This window comes from Equus asinus, chromosome 2, assembly GCF_041296235.1.
Source record: "Equus asinus isolate D_3611 breed Donkey chromosome 2, EquAss-T2T_v2, whole genome shotgun sequence".
NCBI lineage: Eukaryota > Metazoa > Chordata > Mammalia > Perissodactyla > Equidae > Equus > Equus asinus.
Genome location: NC_091791.1, coordinates 182,494,886 through 182,515,870, shown reverse-complemented (window position 1 = coordinate 182,515,870; position 20,985 = coordinate 182,494,886). Strand labels below are relative to the sequence as shown.

Below are 20,985 nucleotides of genomic sequence, written 5' to 3'. Positions count from 1 at the left end.
AAATGTAAATGTCTCTTACAAAGGTAACTTCTGCTTTTCAGAGTTTCTCTCATGTCTGCAGTTTTTAAAAGTAACCAGCCCAAAATAATCCTCATGCCAAAGAGACATATCTTCAGGTGGCCAATTCCAATCCCCTGCAGTGGACATGCTGGATTTTGAAACTTGTATTTCAGTTTCACCTATATTTGGACTTTCTAGTCACCTCTACTTTTAAAAATTTCAAATAACGCTTTTAGTTTGAAGGAATAATACATCATATTTGAGACTGTAGTTAGTGGCTTGCTTATATACAGTCATATCATCGCACTGTTTTAGGAGTAAATAAAAGAACTGTAACAGTTCAATAGATAATTTTCCTTTTTCTGGAACGTCCCACTATTCAGTGCGGTATGGATGAAAAGTAAGCATTTAGTCTAACGAGAAACTACTTTTCGCTACCATACATAGCACTTTCCCCATCAGTAAAATTCATTCAGTAGTACAAATATATACTGAGCCCTTACGATGTGCCAGAAGCAGTTTAAGTCTCTAGAACTGCAATGCACCTCGAATAGCTTATTTATAAAGACCTATTTTCATTAGAAAGCCCTATTTAATAGTAACTCTTCTATTTAAGAGTAACTTCTGCTTAATAATAACTCTTCTTCGGCTGTTAATCTCAAAACAGGTATTTTTAATCAGCTGTACATGTTCACCACTTACAAAATATTACATTATCTATTGGATGTAGAAATGCTTTTCCACTTTCGCAAGTCAGAAAAAATTTTAAAAATAAAAAAAATAGTAATTTTAAAGAAAATGTCTGTTTTGCTTCTCGTATTTCATGCAACAAGCGCAATATGATTTAGAATGATGCTTGTAATAATTACATGGGACTCCTCCTGAAACTTTTGAAACTTAACTTTGTTTTAATAGCAGTCTAGTGACTTCTGAGGAAATCCCTCTAGGGGAAGTAACGGGTGGTACCAAGACAGCCCATTTACGAATGAGGAAGCGGTGGTTACTTAACCTAGACTCAGGTTCAAGTCAGAAAGTCAAGGCAGAATCGTCTGAGTCAGAGCCTGTTGTTAAAGCTCTAAAAAGGTAATGATTTCTTTTCCAGCATGTTTTTCAGATTATTGATTGATCCCAAGATCGTGTAATAATTTTTGTAGTTTCTCTTTTGCTTTGTGTCAGTAGCAATTGCTACTTGTCACCAGCATTGAGAAGGGATCAAGAGGTTAGAGAAGCAGCACGTGGATGTGATAAGTGACCTGCAGGAATACTAATGATATAATTGTGTGTGTGTGCATGCGCGCATACGTATGCGTTGACTAATCAACATTCTAACAGGAAGCTAAAGAACTCACAATAAATCATATTAAACAGTTACAAGATATTAGACAGCTGCTTGAATTTTTATCCAAGACTTTTTTGAATTATATTTTTTAAGTCTTTTTAACAATTGAAGCTTTCTGCCTTTCTCAGTCACCCAAGGTAAAGTAATACCAGATTTTAACATTTGTATTAAATACCACCTTTAGGGAGAACTTTTTCAATTGATAACCTTTGTATCTACACTCCCCTGGAAATTTCTTTTGTTTTTCTCAGTGTGTTCAAATTCCTGGCTGGAGATCTAAGAAGAGAGGAAGGAGCACATTCAGAACTGGGGGTCACAGAAGAAACTTTAAGCCGAAAGGAGCCCTAGTGTGTGGAATGGCACTTGCAGGAAGCAGCTGGTAATAATAAGGCATTTCACAAATTCAGTTGTCTTCCCTAAGTTCGCCGATATTCATTCTGTCAGAATTCAAGCACTGGGCTTTTAGAATATGCTTCAGAAATATGTGGTCCCTGCACTAAAGAAAGGGCATTCGATGCCTCTGGGGGGCTTGGAAAAAGGGCTGTAAAGAGAAGCTTGGGTTGCCACGATCTTTGGGGCCTCACTTTCTGGAATCACCCATGTTACCTTTTTTTGGCCTCCCTAATACAACATGCACTTGCCTTTTTTTTTGGGGGGGGGGGGGGAGATTAGCCCTGAGCTAACTACTGCCAGTCCTCCTCTTTTTGCTGAGGAAGCCTGGCCCTGAGCTAACATCCATGCCCATCTTCCTCTACTTTATATGTGGGACACCTACCACAGCATGGCGTGCCAAGCAGTGCCATGTCCGCACCCAGGATCCGAACCGGCGAACCCTGGGCTGCCGAGAATGTGCGAAATTAACCGCTGCACTACCAGGCTGGCCCCTGCACTTCATTTTAAGAGATCTCTTAAATGATGTTGTCCAATGGCCTGCAAATCCCAAGTTAGGTTTATGCATGGACCTCCCTGGCCTCGTGACCACACCTATTCCAACTTGGGTTCTATAGACTTGCTCAGTCTCTCTCTGTCCTTGATTGTGGATAGAGCAATATCTTAACTCTAGTGACAGGTATAAAGGTGGCTTGGTGACCCGTGAGTTAATCTGGCTACACAGTCACTCAAGAGCACCACTCAGTCATCTTTTCTGATCCTTTGGAGCCAACCTCAATAGGCCGAAGCTCTGTAGTTCAATAAGATGTTTAAAAACAGAAGCTCCTGAGCACCTCAGGGGTCTGACTCCTGATGTTACCACTGCCACCCGGAGTCAGGAGCTCCATCAGATGCTCAGAGTGCAGCCCAGGGCCCCTGCAAATGAGAGGCAGAAGATATCAATTTCCCATGTTCAGAGCCTTCTAAAACTGCACTTTGAGTGTTGCTTCCCCCCTAGGCATTAGGATCATTTATCATCTGTTGTCAGTGCTGTTCTCTGACCTGGAGCTTGGAGGCCCGGCTATTGTAAACCCACAGAAGAAAACTCAAAACTTATGCAGAATTATTGATTGTTTTCTCCACCCAGAAGAAATTGTTTTTCCTGGAAAGTCAGCCATATGGTGCCACAGAGGTGGAAGGTAAGAAAGAAGTTAGCCAAACAAGAATATGACTTTTGTTTTATGTATGTAGCACTTTCACTTGCCTCATGCGTAAAAGTCATTCAGTTCAACAAATATTTATTGAACCCTTACTATGTGACACACAGTTCTAAGTACTAGATGTTATCAGTGAACAAAACAGGCAAACTACTTCACGTCATCCAGCTTCTGGTTCCTTCCCAGGGCCATTGTAGTAATTGAGACATGTAGTATATTTGGCATAGTGCCTGGCATATTAAAAACTACATAAGATGCAGATTATGTTTAATAGAATATAGGAAAAATGGCTGTGTTCCAGGTAGAGCTTAATTTAATCATCATTTATCATTGCTATGATGAGTATTGTAAAAATGAAGGATTTAAATAGATACTTTCTAAGTCAAAACATGACAAAATATATCCTTAAAGTCAGTGGTAAAATGACATTAATCTAACGGTTGATATTCTGATTTTCACAGCAATATTCTAGTGTGAGTATTAACCTAATCCTAGCATAATTTATAAAATTTAAATATTAGTTCTTTTTCCATTTTTGAATAATGCTGAAATCTCATCCCAGGTGTATATTCTCTTTCCTGAGAGAAGACACACATTTGATGAAAAGGATTTTGTGAAATATTTTAAGATGCTTTAAAAAAGAGAAATTTAGCAATGCAATTTTCTGTTATTAAAAAATGCCTCAATCTTTCCAGTAATTCTTCCATTTTTTTCTGCAAATGCGACTCATTTGAAAATCAGCTTTTCAATTGCTTTTTGATCTTTAGAATTTGAAGATATCTGACGACTTGCAAGACTGTAGAGTTCCCTTTTTAAAAGTTTGACACTTTTAATAGTGATCACCTTATTTTGTACTAAAATCCTCAATAGTGTAATAAAAATATTATTCTTTATTATGTAAGTAAGCCCTGAGTGGAACTACAAAGACCAGAAAGTGAATCATCGTTGGAAGAGTCTTGACAGTCTTACCAAACAAGAAGAAAAGAAGAAGCCTGATACAACTTAATTTTTTTCCTGTTGGTTAGAATATTACAAGAGAGATAGTAAGTGACAATCCACGTTAAATTTTAAAATCTATTATAATATTAAGCAGCAAAGAAAGGAGTTGTTCATCAGATACCTTTTGTCTTTATGAAATTAGCACCGGTACTGTTTGGCAGTGATGGGAAATTTCCTTAAAATATCCTCCTTTTGAATGGCTGCTCCTATCCATTAAGATGCAACCTGATAGAGAAAACTGACCCTAAGAATTACGACCTTCTGTGCCTATGTGCTGTTCCTTTTGAGTTCCACGATATACTTTTCTCAAAGATGTCATTTTTCTCTCCATAAGTTTAGATTTGTTTTAAAATATCTCAACTTGTTATAAACAATTCAAGATGACTCTGAGATTTGTGTTAAGGGCCGTGTCCTGAATTTTGGTGCCCAGGTTTTTAGACCTAGCCAACGCTAGATGCTTTTGTTTGTTTGTCAGAATCATTGTAAACCCACAGAACGTTCTCAGACCATCTGTGAACCCTATGATGATTCAAAGTACATAAAGATGACACATATTTAGGACGAAACAGATCCATTCTTTCTATTTATATCCAAACCCATTTTACGAAGATGGTTTTGTGGTACGTTGCAACGTCTCATTAACTTCACTCCACAGATGGAGAAAAGGAGGAAGGAATTGTCTGTGTGTTTTTTACTGTCTTTGGGTTGATGTAATGGTTTGCGATTTGTCTAACAGAATCCTATAGCAATTTAAAATGGAGTGTAGTCTCTCAGACTCTGTGAACAAGTACAAGCTGTGGTTAATGAAACTTCCTTCAAGGTAATTTGGGTTACCTAGCAAACTCCTTCAGGGAAGCTCAGAAAAGGTGCCATTTTGGGGCTGGCCCCATGGCTGAGTGGTTAAGTTGGTGCGCTCCGCTGCAGGCAGCCCAGTGTTTTGTTGGTTGGAATCCTGGGCGCGGACATGGCACTGCTCATCAAACCACGCTGAGGCAGCGTCCCACATGCCACAACTAGAAGGACCCACAACGAAGAATATACAACTATGCACGGGGGGCTTTGGGGAGAAAAAGGAAAAAAGAAAATCTTTAAAAAAAAAGAAAGTGCCATTTTGGAAAGAGACAATATTATATCTAAGACTGCAATGCTTTCTCCATGTCCCATAGTGGGGGCTCTGATCGTCATGAGGGCAGGAGGGGTCACTGAGCAGGTCTTTGCAGAGGCCTTCCTAGTCACACTATCATGTCATGCTACTTCTGTTCTCTGCGTAGCTCTTATTAATGCTGATATTTTTATTATTTAATTAATTTCTTTGTTTACTTATTGTCAGCTTCCCTTTATTGGAATGTGAAAGGTGGCTGAGGAGGTGACATTTAGACAGAGATTTGTGTGATAAGAAAGAGTCCAAGAAATCTCAGGGTAAAGCATTGCAGCCAGAGTGAGAATAGCTCATTCCAGAACCCTAGATGGAGAATGAGTTTGGCATGTTTGAGGAAAAGAAAGGACAGGGTATCTAGAGCACAGCAGGTGGAATAATGTGGAAAGATCTTGGGGAGTCAGACAAAGGCCTGGTCACATGGAGCTTGGTTGTATTATATTCTAAGATAACAGCCCTGGGGGGCTTCCAGCTGGAGTGACACGATCTGTCCTAAAATATCTGGCTTTGACCCCTGTGCCAAGAACAAACTGAGTGAGGTGGGGCAGGAGTGGAAGCAGAAAGACAGTCAGGAAGGCACTGGAATATCCCAGATGAGAAGTATCATTGGGTTGAACCAGGAAGGAAGTGGTGGAGATGGAGAGAAGTGGTTGGATTCGGGATGTGTTTTGGAGGTAGAGCCACTGAGACGTACAGGTGGAGTAGAGATGAGAGCTGAGGGACAGGGAGCGCTCCATCTCCATTCCCCCGACTCTCCACGAGTGCTCCGTTTTTCTTGTATTTGTTTGTTTGTATTGAAGTAAAACTTACATTCGGTAAGTAAGCAAATAGTAAATGCCAAGTTTGTCAACATTTTGTATACGTATATACTTGTTTAACCAAATCAGGACATAGATACTTAACCACACCCCAGAAAGCTCCCTGGAGCCCCCTCCCAGATACATCATCTGTGCTCTAGTTTGGTGTCTCAGCTGTGGGGGATGTGATTCAGATGTCTGGTAGAACCTTTTGGCAAATTCAAGCCTAAAGATGCATGTAAGAAACACTTTCTGTAACTCTGGAAATTTACCAAACCTGCTCTGACAAGCAGATCCTACGCCTAGCAGCAAGATTGGGCTATTGTTAACACGTCCAATAGGTGGGTATGTAATACACATACAAATACCTTCTATGTGATAAAGAACACAAGATTTAAAATAATCAATTCAGTGCTCTCAGAAATGTTAAGGAGGGAACTAAATTGGTTGTAAAGCAATTTGATTATTTTTTAAAAACATCAGTGGTAGGCAGCCTTGCTTTACGGTAAAGGGAATCAGAATACGAAATGGAGGACCTGGATTCAAGTTCCAGTTCTTCTGTTAACGAGATGTGGGACTTTGGAGAAATTACTTAAATTCTCTGAAATGCGATTTCCTTATCTTCAAAGTGGATAGGACTGGAAAGGCTGCGAGGAGAGAATGAGACAGGACATGGAAAAGATCTCTGAAAGTCTGTGTGCCTTAATAATAAGGTGGTCAAAACCTAATTTAAGAGACAAGAAAAAGGTGCATCTAGGTGCGGTGAATGGCAGCCATGTTTCATCACTGTTTTCTCTTGCTCATCAGGCACCACACCCCTCTAAGGAATGCTCCACTTCTGACCAACTCCTTTCACATCGGCAACTGTTGCCACGGTTCTTGTCTGAGACCCCAGAGAGCTGTTCTGAATTGTCTCTTGGATTCATCCGGGCACCCTTCCATTACTGTTGGCTTCTAGTAGTCATGGAAATTACAAGTTGTCCTGTTTAGTGTGGCAGCTGGTAAGCAAATAGCACCCTCTGTTTTATGTCATAGTTCTTGGTATTTGGGAATTACCAAATTTGAAAATTCAATAGCATCATACTCTGCATTATCTTCACACAAGCCACCGGGGAAAGGTCCAGGAAGCCACTGACACCACATTAGACACCTCTGAGCGATTTGGTACAAAAGCAGCTGGAGTCTTGCTATCTCAGCTGCTGCCTATAGTAAAAGAGTAATTAGAATTTCTTCCTTAGAGAACAAAAATTTCAGTAAGTATACATTTCTTTTAAGTATATATGGAAAATAGGCTAATAGAAAACTATGCCAGAGGAGTAAAACGTGTTATGCCAAGTATTAATTATATATGTATTAATTAGTACATAAGATAATTCTAAGTTTAGAAAGGAGATCAAGGTTAATTTTATTACCAAGTGCCCTTGGCCCTACTCATTTAATAGTAGAACATACATAATCTATCAAAGTAAAAAAAAAAATGGTTAAAGCACTTTAAAATCACTTTAACAAGGTCAGAAATGAAGTTTTCAGATATTCTTTCCAGGATAAGTACAATGTCATGAATTTAATAGCAACTAAAAATAAATTTAGACTTTTGACACTTTTTTTTTCTGAGGGAACACAGAACCTTGAAAATGCCTTGGGGGAAATTGCTAACCTCTCTGGAAATTAATGAGTTCTTACATTATCCCTAAAGGGTTACGGGATATTTTCTAATTCTGCATTGCAGATGGGAAACCAAAGAGTTTGGCCATGGGTTCTATTTTCAGGGGCAGACTGAAAAGGACTCTTGTAATGCTCTTCTCTTTTCAGTTTGTCTATCATTTGGCCTTGTCTTTTTTCTAAGACAGAGTGGGCAGATAATATTTGTTCTTTGTTTAGGAGTCTTATTTCAAAGAGATCTCTTATTTCACTGAAATTCCTGGGCATACTCTCTGGACTATTTAGAGCTAAATGAAAAGCTTAGTTTCTAGTATGTAATATTGTACTTTATTTTCCAATTATTTGATGCCCAACCTGCAGGATTATACATCCCCATATGTGGTCATATGACACAGTGACACCAGTCTGGACCATGTGACTACTTGCCCAGTGGAATGTACACAGAAGTAGAGTATACTGTAACCAAGCAGAAGCTTTGAGAACCCTAGTGTCCTTCAGCCATTTCTCCCTCCCTCTGCAATGCCAAAGTCACACCCCCACAGGAACTGATCCTTTCAGCCTGGCTCCTGGAATGAGAAGATAGATAGAGAGGAGCTGCAGCTGATCCACAGATGACTCGTAACATGAACAAGAAATAAATCTTTATTAGTGTAAGTCATTGAGACTTTGCCTTTGTTTGTTCATGCAAATAACCTAGCAAAATTTGATAATACACAGTCTTCACTACACTGTGATAGATTTAAAATAAATGACTATTTTAGTTCTAATGTGTAGAAGCAGATATGACTTGGAAATTTACATAAAAGCTTGATATTTGCATTGGGTTCATTGTCATTGAGTTTTCACCATTTAAATCACAGCCTTGTCCAGGTACTTGGATAAAAGAAATATGTGCCCCTTGGGGCCGGCCCGGTGGCACAGCGGTTAAGTTCACACGTTCCGCTTCTCGGTGGCCCAGGGTTCGCCGGTTCGGATCCCGGGTGCGGACATGGCACTGCTTGGCACGCCATGCTGTGGTAGGCATCCCACATATAAAGTAGAGGAAGATGGGCACGGATGTTAGCTCAGGGCCAGTCTTCATCAGCAAAAGGAGGAGGACTGGCAGTAGTTAGCTCAGGGCTAATCTTCCTCAAAAAAAAAAAAAAGAAATATGTGTCCCTTATAAAAGAGACGAAGGTTAAGCTTCAGTGTAGCACTCAACTGTAAAAAGGCAGATGAAGCTCAGCAGACTCTTCACATTTATGGATTGAAAATTGCCCGTGTACAACGATTGTTAAATTGGTGACTCATGGAGATTTGTGATTTTGCTGAGGTGTTGGTTTGAATGGTGTTCTTAGTGAAGCTGGAGTGAGTCAGCCGCCGTGGGAGGCCTAGTCCAACTCTCCTCACAGCATAGTCTCTGGACCAGCGGCGTCAGAATCACTCGGGACCTTGTTAGAAATGCAAATTCTCAGGTTTCCCCCCAAACAGACTGAATCTGAAACTCTTGGGTTGAGGCCCAGCCATCTGTTTTAAACAGCCTTCCAGATGATTCTGGTGCTTGCTAAAATTTGAGAACCACTCGCCTTGTCTTTTTCCCTGAAGGGCTTTGCTCCTCTCTCTACCACATCGTGGGACAGGACCTAGAAATCAGCATTTTAAAAGCTTGTGATTTAAATTCCTTGTGATTCCTGATGTGGCTCATTTTCACTGGCTTGCATTTTAAGAGATAATATAATAGTGTTATTTAGAACATAATTTCACAGTCTAAAAGTGCACATGCAGAAAGAGTTTGGTATACAGCACATGTCAACAATTTAAGGTAATAAACTGATGTTCAAATACTTGTTATCATAATGAGTATCGGCTTTTATAAAACAGCAAAACACAAATATGGTCCCAGAGTGTCTCCAACATCCCCAACAAGGAGGTAGGCTGCTGTAAAGAGCACAGATTGTGAAGCTCCAGACCCTGCTTTCCTCAGCCTCTCGTTCTACTGCCGGCTCCTCCCATGGTGCTCGCGGCCCTGAGGAGGGGGCCCACTGAGACAGGAGATGAGGAACACGAAGTTTGGAAAATAGCTCCCCAGGGGTAGATGCCTTAATTTAAAACATTAAGGCAGAAATCAAGTCAAGTTGGGAAAGGTAGCTCTGTTTGGGGTGTGGGTCAGGATGCAGAGGGATCTGAATTGGAGGCAAAAAAACAAAAACAGTAAGAAAGAAAAACAAAAGAAAAGAAGGAAGGAAGAAGGGAAAGAGGGAAGGAAGGAAGAAGGAAGAAAGAAGGAGGCAAGGAGGGCAAGAAGGAAGGAAAGAGGAAGAAAGAAGGAAGGAAGGAAGATGGAAAGAAGGAGGAAGGAATGAGGGAGGGAAGGAAACAAGGAAGGAGAGAAGGAGGAAGAAAGGAAACAGGGAAGGAAGGAAGGAAACAAGGAAGGAAATGAGCTGTCAATCACAATCTGTTTTAAGGGCTAACTTCCCATTTGTTGTGCCAACATTATGCTCGTATTAATTAGCACCCGAAGACTGGATGTGCTGCTGGTCTTAACGCACAGAAATATCTCCTGACATTAGAATGTAAAGGCCACTGGAGCAGGACCCTTGTCCGTCTTGTCAACACTTTACTCCAAACGCTGATCAGTCAGTGAGCCCAGAGGTAGCTTTCCTGTGAAGCTGAGCCTCAGGCTTCCTCCCTCGCACAGGGCACTTTCAGAACACATAATTTTATTTTTGTAATTCTGTATTATTTTTATTAAAGAGGACCCTGAGAATTGTATAAACTTCAGATCTCCTCAAACATGGATCCACCTCTGGTTAGGAGGCAAGAAATTGAGGTGAAATACACTTGGACAAAGGTGCTAGCAGGAACATGGAAAGGGAAAAGATTAAATCAATGTTAGAAGGAAATCTGCTGTACCTGGTGATTGAATGGATTGCAGAAGGAGGAGAAAAAGGAAATAAAACGTGAACAATCCTATTTCTTTCTTTGATGGTATTCCTAAGTTCAAAGAACAATCATCTATAACAGACTAGGTATCTGGATATCAGCTAATATATAAAAGTCATCTCAATGATAGATTTCTTGCCAAAGTGAAGAAATAGCTAAACTCTACTATAATTAGGTAGATTACAAACTGGTGAAGTGACTGTACCAAATGACACTGATTGAAGGTTTAACATAAATCTAGAAGTTTCTAGGGGTGCATCAAATGCCCAACTCTTTATATCTCTTCTTTTCAACATGTTTGTCAATAATTTGGACCAAATTATAATCGTATACTCAATACACTGACATATGGGACATGATTTTGAGAAGACGAGAAGATTAAACTAAAAACTGAAAAGAAGGCAGAATTAGATTCTAAATCGTTATAATTAGGATACACAACTTGGCAGCAACGTTGTTAGAACTGACTGAGTTCACTTTGTGTCAAGTTTATGATGTCTACCCACAAAGGCTAATGTTATCCTAGACCACATTAATAGAAATGGTTTCTAGATTCTAGAATGAAGGACACAGCAGCCTCGTTTGGCTCCACAATGTTCACTGCTGTCTTCAAAGAGTGGGCTGTTGATATGTTCTATCTGATAAGATGGTTCCATTTAAACCCCAAAGGATAAAATGAGGATGAACAGCAGGTTTGATTTTTTTTACAATTTTTTTTTAGGGGGTGAGGAAAATTGGCCCTGAGCTAACATCTGTGCCAATTTTCTTCTATTTTGTATGTGAGACACCACCACAGCATGGCTTGATGAGTAATGAGTAGGTCGGTGCCTGGGATCCAAACCTGCAAGCCCTGGGCTGCCAAAGTGGAGTGCACAGACTTAACCATTATGCCACAGGGCTGGCCCCTTATTGCCATTTTCTAAGAAAGATAGAAAGATAGAAGCAAAGTAGTGAGTTGCCTGTTGCATGTGTTCAATCAAGGCTGGAAGACAACCACTTAGTAATCATTTTTAGGGGAGATAGCATTAGCTAGTTGGTTATTTCATGTAATTTAATTTTTTAAACTCAGAGTTTTCAGGATTCTATTACTCTACGACTGTGATATTTTTTATTTAAATTCCAGATTGAATTCAATTTGTTTACCTATAGTAAAGCTTAATAAAGTGTAGTTTCTGGCATGATTAAAAGGGTTAAATAAGTTATCTTCACAAAGTAAAGACAATGTGTAGATTTCCATGGTGAATGGCTGAGGCTTATAAACTCTAACCTCATCATTCCAGATTTTTCAGCTGAAGTTTTCTTGAAAAAGACTGTGTAGTCATACTCACCCAAGTTCTCAACCAAGTGACTATTCCATTAGGATTAATAAATAATGTCAACTATCTTTTGCCCAAAGTTATGCTAGAAAATATTCTTTTGAGGATCATTTTTCTATTTGATACATATGCCAAATTTTCACAGTAAAAATATTTGGGGTCTTGTCTTATTTGGACTAGTAGCACTTAGTTTATTTTCTTAAAGGTGAATGAATAAAAAGGTCATTTAATAACAAAAGAGAGAGTAGAATTAACTTTAATGAGCAGTTAATCTTACCAAGCTTTCTTTTATAAAATAACAAAGAATGGATGACCAAATTTAGATTTAATTTTATTGTTTCCATGAAAGAGAATAATTAATTCTTCAATAGAATCACCATAATTAAAAGGGGAAAAGCTCCTATTGATTAGTTGAAGTTATGTAAATATCATGAGCAGTCATGGGAAAAGGTAAAACAAAAAGTCAAGATGCCGAATCAATAATCATGTTCAGAAAATCACCAAATCGACAATCAATCTAACTGAATACAACCAACATAAAGAGGGACAAGAGGTAAAAGATAAAGTGTTATTACAGCATTTATAGTATATTTATCTTTTGCCCCCCGACATTTTTATAAATTAGGATTTGCCCTGTTACTTTACCAAAGTCTTTGCAGAAAACTTGGCAATGTAAGAGCACAGCTGGCCTCTCGATGACACCTGGCAACTGAAGCTGTCGTTACCCTGTCTAGGAACACTTCAATCTAAACGCTCCTTTCAAAGGAACAAGCAGAGAAGATCTATTCATTAAAAAGCAATAAGGTTGTACTTAAAATGACTCAGCCTTAAAATGATCCATCATACGTGTCATAGGCTCTTACTGAGCAGTGGTCCATGTTCCTTTATAATCAACATATGACAAACTCTGAAGAAATGATCAATATTTTAGTTTTATAAAAACAATAGTAGAAAAATATGTGGAGTTCTAGGGCCTAGTGAAGTATCTAAAGTAAGAACAGATTGTGTACTGAGGCTTAAAAATCTATCTTAAGGGTGCCTTTTATTATATATCATCATCATCATCATCATCACCATATGCTATTATATTTAATTGCCGTCGTGGAACCTAATGTTGATCTCACAGGTCACCTAGGGTGCCACAAATTTGATAGGGTCTCAGTAAGAGAAAGAAAGTCTTCTAAGTAGTCTGATAGGCCCCTGTTTAGATATAGGGCTTATGTTCACTACAGTACCCTTAGCAGGAAACCTCAAGAATATCCGCGAGACAAATAAGAGCTGTAGAATTTAATGAATCCTTCCACAAGGAACCACAAGTCAAATGAAGCACAAACTGGTATCTCTGTTGAAATGCCACCCTCTTCAAGAACTTTCCTGACCATCCATGTGACACAGCCCTTTCATGGCCACTCTAGTTGCTGACTGTGTTTGTTTTCATAGCGGTCATCGTTACCAGATACTGTGTAGCATGTTGATTTATTTGTTTATTGTCTATCTTCCCTTCTAGAATGTAAGGACTGAAATGTTGTTTAATTTGTTCCTATTCCTGCAAGCTGAAACAATGCCTAAGAAATCGGTGACTTTCAATAAATATTTGGTGAATGAGTGAAACCCAGGAGAGGTAGCGTACCTGCCAATGGATGAAAAGTGAAATCCTTCTGTCTTGCAGGCATTTGGGGTACTGAACAGCATTTTCTCAGACATTGCTAAAAGCATGTGAAAAATAGTACAAATTTCCCTGAACCCAATTTTCTCAATGTGATAGAGGGAGACGTAAAAATTCCAAAAAACCCTTAAAGCTTCCTCATGAAAAACACGCTTCAAATTCTGTACATGAATGGCGTCCAGATATTTTGAAGTCTCCTTCTATTGAACTGATCATAAGAAGAGCACAATCAGCAGTGATGGAAGAATTGTATACATGCAGTCAGAGCCATATACATAGAATATTCTAGGCAGTTGAAATGCAGTTATAGTCCACTGCTCTCAAGAGGGAATTAACAAACAAATTCAGAAATATTCTGGGGATAATTAGCACCAGAGAAGTTGAGCTGAATGTAGAAAGAAAACATTTATAATACATGAGATACTTTTAATATTTTCATGAAATTTTCAGCATTGATGATTGTGTTGGGTTATTAACTTTGGCAAAGGAAAGGATTTGAGTACTGTCGCATTTGAGTCAGTAAGCCACAGGAAGCCGTTTACTCCATCACTTAGGGTTTTCAGTGAGTTTACACGGTGCGGTGGGGGACTAGCAAGCTTCAGAGATTTCTCTCATGGGGTCCAGAAGAGTTGAGAGAAGCCACTGAGGACAACTTTGATTCTCGCATCCTGTGTGGGAGGAAAAAAAAGACATTTACTGAAAGTGGACATTTCCCCAAACATTGAAAGATTATCTGATAGCGACTGAGGCAAAACTGGAGATATGCTTGCATTGAGGGAGCAATCTTTTTGGTAGCAATCAGTTTGAATTATGAAACAGAAGTATCATACTTTCTTTCTGTGAAGGGAATGGTACTGTTTCTGTTTTCGTTTCCTATCAGGCACTAGTAGTAGGAGAAAACTTAGTAATAAGCCGATCCTCTTGATTTTTATTTATAAATACAAATCACATGTAATATGTTATTAAAAAACAAAAAATCTACGATGGACTCTTCCTGAAGGATAGATGATGGCAGTTCCCTGAGGAAAGGAATGTTTTCTCCTAAGCAGTCAACTACCCTTAATGGCACAAATTGCAGGACTTTGACACTGTGACCCCTCTTGAAGTCGGAAGAAAATGGGGAGTTAGCGTAGAGAACGTGAATTGCAATCCAGTCCACATGACTCTGTTCGGTTGGTCCTTTTCACTTACGCCTTTTAGCTTCAGGCTTTTAAAGCACTGGTATCTTCATTTTTTTCAAGTTGTATTTAATTTATTCAGCAGTGTGCCCTTCTGTTATATGCAAGAAATGCTCATTTCTTCTCTGTGTCCTATCTGCTTTGCCGTCTTATTCAGTATCAACAAAACAATCTTGTTTATCAAAGAAGTCACCCAAATCAATGTTTCACATGCAATAGTAGTCTCTGAGTTCAGATGTACAACACTGCTTCTAACATTCTTTTCTTAATAGCATTTCTTATTTGATATAAAAATAAGCTTCATATTTAATGTCAAGTGGGAAAAAGAAAACCATACTATGGCAATATTGTGACAAGGCCTTATTATAAAAAGACATTATTCTTAGGGTTTTAACCAGAAAGCATTAATGCCTGCCCATTTTCATAGCCAAAGCCTGGGAAACACTTTGCATCTTTAAAGAATGTAGTAATGAAACTCTTGCTTTGATTTTTCTCCTTGCCTAATTTTTCAGCCCATTCTAACTGATTTTAGCATATTTTGTTTTCGTTTTAGGAGAGTTATTTTAGTCCTGTCTTTTATTTGACTTCATACTTCATTCTTTTCCTCCTTTTTCATTTTCCTGATTGAAACTTGATATATCAAAGCAGGAAATGAATAAGAATGGCCTTCCAGGTTATTTCCTGAAGATAAAATTCAGCCTCAAATACAAGGAAAATAAAACCGAATTTCAAGACCCAGTTAAGGATTTTGAACAACAGAGCAGTTTGAGAAGTTTTTTATCAAGCCATTTTACAATGCCTAATCATTCTTCAAGATTTGCTATGTGGCTACGCACCAGTACTCTGCGTTCTTCGGGTCACTGAGTGAAGTTTGCATTTTATCAACTGAAGGTGGAGAAAAGTTCTGAGCATTGTAATTTTTCTACAACACTAACCCTTTGGATTACAGGAACAGCACTATTTGTTTTGCAATGGGTTTCAGAGCTTAGCTTTCCTGCATTTTAATCAGGCTACACACACCTTCACGAGGTCGTGCTACTAAGCCTGGTGGTCACTCCTGGCTTCCTTCCCTTCCTCCCTCTCCTCTGCTCTGTATAACTTCTCTGGTAGTCCCGTTCCGTGTATGTTCCAACCTTTGTAGTGATCTCCCAGTCCTTGCAAGTTGCATTTTCTTTTTTTAATCTGTTTTCTCTTTGTTTTTCAGTTTCTGAAGTTTCTATTGACATTTCCTTAAGCTCAGAGATTCTTTCCTCAGCCATGTCCATTCTACTAATGAGCCTCTCAAAGGCATTCTTCATTTCTGTTACAATGCTTTTGATCCCTATTATTTGTTTTTCATTCTTTTATTAGAATTTCCATCTCTTTGCTTATCTTACCCATCTGTGCTTGCATGTTGCCTACTTTTCCATTAGAGTCCTTAAGTATCAGCCATCGTTGACTTAAATTCCTGGTCTGATAATTCCAACATACACGCCATGACTGGGGCTGGTTCTGATGCTTGCTCTGTCTCTTCAGACTGTGCTTCTTATCTTTTAGCATGCCTTGTGATTTTTTGTTGAAAAGGGGACAGGATGCACTGTGTAAAAGAAACTGCCGTAAACAGGCCTGTAGTAATGTGGCAAGGACACGGGGGCGAGGAAGCATCCTGTAGTCCTACGACCAGGTCCCAGTCTTTTAGTGAGACTGTGCCGTTGGACTGTGAACTTGACAAGTGATTCTCAGTTTTGTTTTCCACTTCTCTAGGTGGGACAGGATGACTAGAGGCAGCTGTTGTTCGGGATGTCCTTCCTCCTGTGTGGAAGGTTAGGGAGGCTGGAGTTGGGTATTTCCTTTTCCTCAGGTCAGTTCAGCTCTGATAAACCCCAGCAGGTTAAGCTCTGATTAAATAGTTTTCTTAAAGGCAGACCTTGTTGAAACAGACAGTGTTCTAGCATATTCAAAATGATTAATTTTCCCCTCCTCCTGGGGAGGCATAAGGGGATTTTTCTCTGCTCTTCATTATGAGAACATGGTAGAGTTCCTGGAGTAAAACTCGCAGAAAGTATGAGGGTCCCCCAATGGCTGGGTCTGCCTAGATTTTTCTCTCTCAGGCTTGTCCACACTGAGCCTCTAGCCATTCATCAGCGGCAGTCGAGATTTTCCTAGCCCAGCGCTGGTCTCCACTGAGGTCTCTGATCAGGTGAGTGTGAACTTCTGTATCTGTGTGTCTGTCTCCGCAATTTTGCAGGCAGTGGGTTACCCTGTGACCTCACGTCTCTGAGAGATACAAGAAGAATCATTGATTTTTCAGTTTGTTCAGCTTTTTACTCATTAAGATGAAGTGGTAACTTTTAAATTCCTTATATGTAGGACCAGACCCTGGAACTCTCCCCATCTTTTCTTTCTGAAACTCTTCTCTTGGTTTTCCAGGAGCCTGTGCTATACCTGTTCTCCTCAGATTTCTCTGACTTCAGCCTCCAAACATGCCCCACAGCCCTGCTCATAGCTTTTTGCCCTTCTCTCGTACGCTCCACTTCACTTTGTCCCGGCAGAAACTTCTTTTACTCACATTGTATCAGATGAGGCTGCCAGGTGAACGCTCCCGGAATCTTTCTCTCTAGCCTCAAACCAGACTCCTCTAGTGGTGCATTCTAACTACCTGGAAGGGTCGAAGCATGAATAAATACCTGGAAACAAAAATAAGATGGCTGCTCAAAACCTCACCTTTTGTCCTGTCAATATCTATTTGATATGCCCCCAAAACAAATTCTTGCTCTTCCACCAACATTAAATCTTTTTCATAAAATCTTATGGTACTGTAAGAATTTAAGACTTTCGTTGGCGTATTGTATGGTACCGTATGGTAGCGTACCAAAATTCTTCTGCTGTGTCATTTAGATTGTTGGCTCGTTCTCTCAGTTCAAAATCTTAGCTACAACTTTGTTGCCATCCTCCTCCTGGAAATTCTGTTTTATCAGTTTAAAACTTTGTTGTTTTTTCACAGTCTCTCTCCGTCGTTTTGTCTTTTCCTTTCTTTTTGCTGCCACCATCCTCACTTAAATCTTAAACACTTAAACTTCAAATCCTTGCCTGGATTATTGACTTCCTGATAAGTAAATATTCCTAAAAAGGAAAGTCTGCCGATCGCTGTGCCTTGCCGCCTCCCCTTATGTTGATGTTGTGCAAGTTCGACTGCTAACCTGCTTTTCTTCTCGCTTTACATGCTCTTCCTGGGGGCCCTCCCTCACTCCTAAAGCGGAATCTAATACCTAGGTGGTCCATAAGTCCAAGCCCTCCTTCTTTACCCCAGAGTCATTCCAATTCCAAGTGACTTTCAGACAACTCCATTTAGATGTCTCCCATACATCTCAGATGGAGAGAGGAAACCAGCGGCTGGGCTGCCTAGCGGTCTCCCAGGGTAGAACTTGGTGAATTTATCATAGTTCAGGTCCTGGCTTCAGCCTTCCAGCGTACCATGAACCCAATCTGGTTGATGTCTCCATATTCTGTCTTTCTTATTAATGAACAGTGCTGAACACACACCACCACCTCTACTCTGACAAATTGTCTTCCAAAGGTATCATGTTTCAGATTGACAGAGGGAGTTCAACTATCCCATAGCCGTTATATAAATGCGAGTATGGCTTGCCTTTGTCTGTTCTTCCCAACTCTGTTTCAGAAAAAGTTACATTTAGCATACATCTAATTAATCTCATTCGTAAAGTGTGATTTTTACACATAGACTCTCAGGCTCTGGCAGAGCCTCGTCCATACTCTTGTATTCTCTATCTTGGTTAATGGAATCAGCATGTACTAGCACTCAGAATCTCAGAAGCATCCTTTTGACTTCTTCTGTTCCCTTGGCTACCACATGAAACCCTCCACCTGCGATAGCCTCCTATCTTCCCTCATACAACCTTTCCAATCCATTCTCAAAACTGCTGACAATGTGGAACACTGCCTGCCGTTCTCCTTATTCAAAGCGTTTGATACCTTCCTATGTTTTCAAACTTCTTAGTATGAAACAGAAGGTGTTCTTAATCTGAACTTTATAGGCTTCTTCAGCCTCATCTCCACCACTTGTCCAGATGTGCATCCTACGTTCCAGCCATCCTAAATTATATAGCAGTTCCCTGAAATGCCACAGCCTTTCACCCAGTTATGCCCTTGCACCTGTGTTCACCTCATCTGGACCACTTGGCCCGCTAGTATCTGTTTAGCAAGCTCCCGGCCATCTTCAGAGACTCTGTTCAAATACCACTTCCCTTTTTTTTAAATGGACACTATTTAATATAATAATTATATGTGTTTAGTCTACAAACATTTGGGAAACAGAAAAGAATAAAATTTAAAAACCCATAATTCCAACACCTAACGATAATCTCTATTAACACTTTTGTCATTCTTTCCAATTAAAAAAACGAAAAGATTTTTTAAAAATGAAAACTAAGTACTTTCCCTAATCTTTTTTCACCTCTTTTCCTTTGGTATCAACATGTACAAGATATTTTGTATACTGTGTATTGTCTTTTTCTCTGTTATTTGCTTGTATTTCAGGCACACAGAGTTAATGGTACTCTGTAAATCATGGCACTTCTTTTACTTATTTTTCTATTTTATTTGCTTATTCTGAGCCAGTAACACATTATTTTTGTTTTCACAACTATGTAGTAAATTCTATTTTCCTCTTCATTTAAAAATTTTTCATTACTCATCACTGTTTGCTCTTATAAATATATTTTATAATTGTTTTCAAACTTCCCCAACAATTCTTATGAAATTTTAGTTAAAATAATATTGAAATTGTAGACTTATCTTTAAAATGCTAAGTTGTCTCATTCCTAAGCATAATTTGCCTCTCCACTTATTCACAATTTGTTTTTTATATTCTTTAATAAAATTTTAAAATGTTTTCCAAAAAGTCTTTTATTCTTTATGTTATTTTCTAAAATCTTTATAGTTTTTGTTGCTATTGTGCATAGTCCTTTATTTTCTATTTTAATTTGCTGTTGGTTGTTGTTGATAGAGAAGAATATGATAGATTTTTATAAGTTAATATTTTATTCAGTAAACTCACTAAACTCTTACTAACTAATAATTTGCCTGTTGACTTCGTTGGTTTTCAATGTGGATGATCATATATTTGCAAATAACAATGGTTTTATCATTTTCCTTCAATTGTCCTTTCCCTTTTATACTGATTTGACTTGGATGTCCAGCTATACTATGTTAAAGCTTTGTGGAGAGAGCGGGCACCCTTGTCTGGTTCCCAAACTTAAAGGAAATGTGTCTAATTTTTTGTCATTTGTTGTAAAATTTGCTGTAGGCTTTGGTTTAGAGGTTTTGTTGAATTAAAGAAGTTTCCTTCAATTCTTTGTTTCTGGGATTTTTTTCTTTCAGTCTCAATTAAGTATTAAATTTTATCAAATGTCTTTTCTGCATTGTTTTCTACATTGATTTACATTTGGTAACTGACACTGATAAATTTTTCTGATGTTGAACCATTCTAGCATTCCTGAGATAACCCTTAGTAATTGCCTTGGTTTATTATTATTACTATTATTTTTGAGGAAGATTAGCTCTGAGCTGATGTCTGCTGCCAATCCTCCTCTTTTTTGCTGAGGAAGACCAGCCCTGAGCTAACATCCACGCCCATCGTCCTCTGCTTTATATGTGGGATGCCTACCACAGCATGGCTTGATTCGAACTGGCAAACCCTAGGCTGCTGAAGCGGAATGTGTGAACTTAACTGCCACATCAATGGGCATGCCCCTGTCTTGTGTTATTTTTAATATTCTGTCAAAAGCTAGTGAATAATTTATTTAGAATTCTCCATGCATGTTAATAAGTGAAATAGACATGGATTTTTAAATTTTTGTACTATCCTTATCTGGTTTGGAAGTCAAGGTTATACTGGCCTCATAAAATGCTTGAGCAGCTTTCCTTTTTGTTTTTCTTTGATTATCTAAAACAACTTATAAAATATAGGGATTGTCTATTCCTTGAATATTTGATGGAAATCACCTGTAAAACTTTCTTGATCAAACATATCTATTTCTGTCTTCTTTTTTTCCTTTTTAGGAGTTGGCAAAGACTTTGTATATTATTTCAATGCCTTTAATAAGTACTAATCTATTCAACTTTTATATTTATTCTCATGCTCATTTTGGCATTTTATACTTTTGCAGAAATGTATTCACTTTATTTGTTCATATTTAATGATTAATAGCATTGCATCATATTCTTCTCTTACTCTACTTTATAAGTTCTATTATGTGTGTCTGTGTTAATTTACTCATAATTGCAGCATGAACAACCTTTATTGTTAAATAGTTTTCAAGCATTTTTTTTCAGTTTCTCATATTCCAACATTTGGATGTAC

The 20,985-nt window shown here is 38.7% G+C and overlaps 1 protein-coding gene and 1 long non-coding RNA gene across 9 annotated transcripts in view; both read left to right on the top strand.

Moving 5' to 3' along the window:
• The first annotated feature begins 946 nt into the window (after positions 1–946).
• Positions 947–8,311, top strand: LOC106833129 (uncharacterized). 3 transcript variants are annotated; one of them, XR_001398561.3, is made up of 5 exons: positions 947–1,083; positions 1,591–1,718; positions 2,856–2,907; positions 6,685–6,878; positions 7,900–8,311. It is a non-coding gene; the product is annotated as an uncharacterized lncRNA (long non-coding RNA). The 3 variants fall into 3 exon arrangements; XR_011501572.1 differs by having other exon boundaries at positions 2,727–2,907; positions 7,900–8,196; XR_011501571.1 differs by having other exon boundaries at positions 2,757–2,907; positions 7,900–8,191.
• Positions 8,312–9,845: 1,534 nt separating this feature from the next.
• Positions 9,846–20,985, top strand: part of CLEC14A (C-type lectin domain containing 14A) — a 35,319-nt gene continuing 24,179 nt past the window's right edge. For 3 of the 6 annotated variants that reach the window (XM_070504282.1, XM_070504283.1, XM_070504280.1), the window contains exon 1: positions 16,373–16,803. The gene's annotated coding sequence lies outside the window, so the exon portion shown is untranslated. Of the gene's footprint in view, positions 16,804–20,985 lie in introns of all 6 variants that reach the window. The other 3 variants (XR_011501570.1, XM_070504281.1, XM_070504279.1) reach the window with 3 other exon arrangements.